General features: G+C 35.3%; 1 non-coding gene across 1 annotated transcript; it reads right to left on the bottom strand.

The window, feature by feature from the left end:
• Window positions 1–722: 722 nt before the first annotated feature.
• Window positions 723–796, bottom strand: TRNAS-ACU (transfer RNA serine (anticodon ACU)). Its single transcript has one exon. It is a non-coding gene; the product is annotated as a tRNA-Ser (tRNA).
• Window positions 797–2257: the final 1461 nt, after the last annotated feature.

Here is a 2257-nt window from a genome sequence, read left to right on the forward strand (position 1 = left end):
ATTGACAGTATAGTTTTCTTTAAAAAATCCACTTAATTTTCTTTACCCTATTATTAAAAGGGTAACTGACAAAAACAAACTACATTGTCACCAGAAGAGCAATACAAAATGTACAAGTGATATATTAAAATCATCTTTCCAGCTTGAATTTCAATGATGCATTGGGGCAACGATTTTGTGAGAAACATCTTCACCCTTAAATAAAGATTTTCTTAATTCCTTACCTGTGTGCTAATTAGATGTCACCTTGTTTTCACATTAAACAGACTTCTACATGAGAAAGCAGCAAGGATGCAGTGGCGTTAATGTTTCCTGGTGTCAACCTGTATTATTTCAGTAGACATTGAAATGAGGATGCATCTTGCTGCCTTTCCAATGAAGCAAGTTTAATTTAGTTATAGGTGAAAAACCATCCCTACAAAGGTGTTAATCAGAGACTTGGCTTTGTGGACACTTTTTAGAGAACAAATTTGTTAGCATAAAAATAAAGGCAGAAAATGAAGAGCTGTTTAATCACTCAATTGGATTTTTCTACCAGCATATTTTTTTCTCTGCAACCCATTGCTAAATTGTGCTTCCTAGCTGTTTTTTTATAAAATCACTGAATCAAATCTAACTCTGATTACATCAGAGAAGGCAAGGTACCCTACACCATAAGAGGGGGTTTGAAATTTTGACTTGTCTACTTAAATATCACCAAAACCTGATCACAAGGTCAATTATGTCCCTGGGTGGGATTGAACCACCAACCTTTTGGTTAGTAGCCAGACACACTAACCGATTGCGCCACAGAGACACTTTGCAAAAAGTACATACTGACAAAGGCCAATAAGCATTCATCTAGAACGTTTCCTAGAAAAACTTTAAAAAGTCAATAATCTGGAGAGTTTTTGTAAGAATTTTCTTAAATCAACCAACGAAGAAACACATTGGTACTTTCCCATGATGAGTGAGTGCTTCAGGATCTCTTGCACTTACATGTGCAGCAGAGTACTGCAATGGAAGCATGCTGGGCCCATTACCCAGAGGTAGGCAGATTGAAACTATCCTCTGCTATATGCATTTTTTTTGTTAAAGTAATCCAAAACTGGGATTGATATGTTAGCTATTTTATGTTTACTTAAAGTACAATAACTTTTACCATTTTAATTTGTTTTAATAGTATATTGACAGTATTGTTTTCTTTCAAAAATCCACTTAATTTTCTTTACCCTATTATTAAAATGGTAATTGACAAAAACAAACTACATTGTCACCAGAAGAGCAATACAAAATGTACAAGTGATATATTAAAATCATCTTTCCAGCTTGAATTTCAAAGATGCATTGGGGCAACGATTTTGTGAGAAACATCTTCACCCTTAAATAAAGATTTTCTTAATTCCTTACCTGTGTGCTAATTAGATATCACCTTGTTTTCACATTAAACAGACTTCCACATGAGAAAGCAGCAAGGATGCAGTGGCGTTAATGTTTCCTGGTGTCAACCCGTATTATTTCAGTAGACATTGAAATGAGGATGCATCTTGCTGCCTTTCCAATGAAGCAAATTTAATTTAGTAATAGGTGAAAAACCATCCCTACAAAGGTGTTAATCAGAGACTTGGCTTTGTGTACACTTTTCAGAGAACAAATTTGTTAGCATAAAAATAAAGCCAGAAAATTAAGAGCTGTTTAATCACTCAATTGGATTTTTTTGCCAGCATATTTCATTTTCTCTGCAACCCACTGCTAAATTGTGCTTCCTAGCTGTTTTTATAAAATCACTGAATCAAATCTAACTCTGATTACATCAGAGAAGGCCAGGTACCCTACACCATAAGAGGGGGTTTGAAATTTTGACTTGTCTACTTAAAGATCACCAAAATCTGATAACAAGGTCAATTACATCCCTGGGTGGGATTAAACCACCAACCTTTTGGTTAGTAGCAAGACACACTAACCGATTGCGCCACAGAGACACTTTGTAAAAATTACATACTGACAAAGGCTAATAAGCATACATCTAGAACGTTTCCTAGAAAAACTTTAAAAAGTCAATAATCTGGAGAGTTTTTGTAAGATGTTTCTTCCATCAACCAACGAAGAAACACATTGGTACTTTCCCATGATGAGTGAGTGCTTCAGGATCTCTTGCACTTACATGTGCAGCAGAGTACTGCAATGGAAGCATGCTGGGCCCATAACCCAGAGGTAGGCAGATTGAAACTATCCTTTGCTATATGCATTTTTTTTTGTTAATTTAAGTAATCAAAAC

This window comes from Pseudophryne corroboree (genome assembly GCF_028390025.1).
Source record: "Pseudophryne corroboree isolate aPseCor3 chromosome 7 unlocalized genomic scaffold, aPseCor3.hap2 SUPER_7_unloc_2, whole genome shotgun sequence".
NCBI lineage: Eukaryota > Metazoa > Chordata > Amphibia > Anura > Myobatrachidae > Pseudophryne > Pseudophryne corroboree.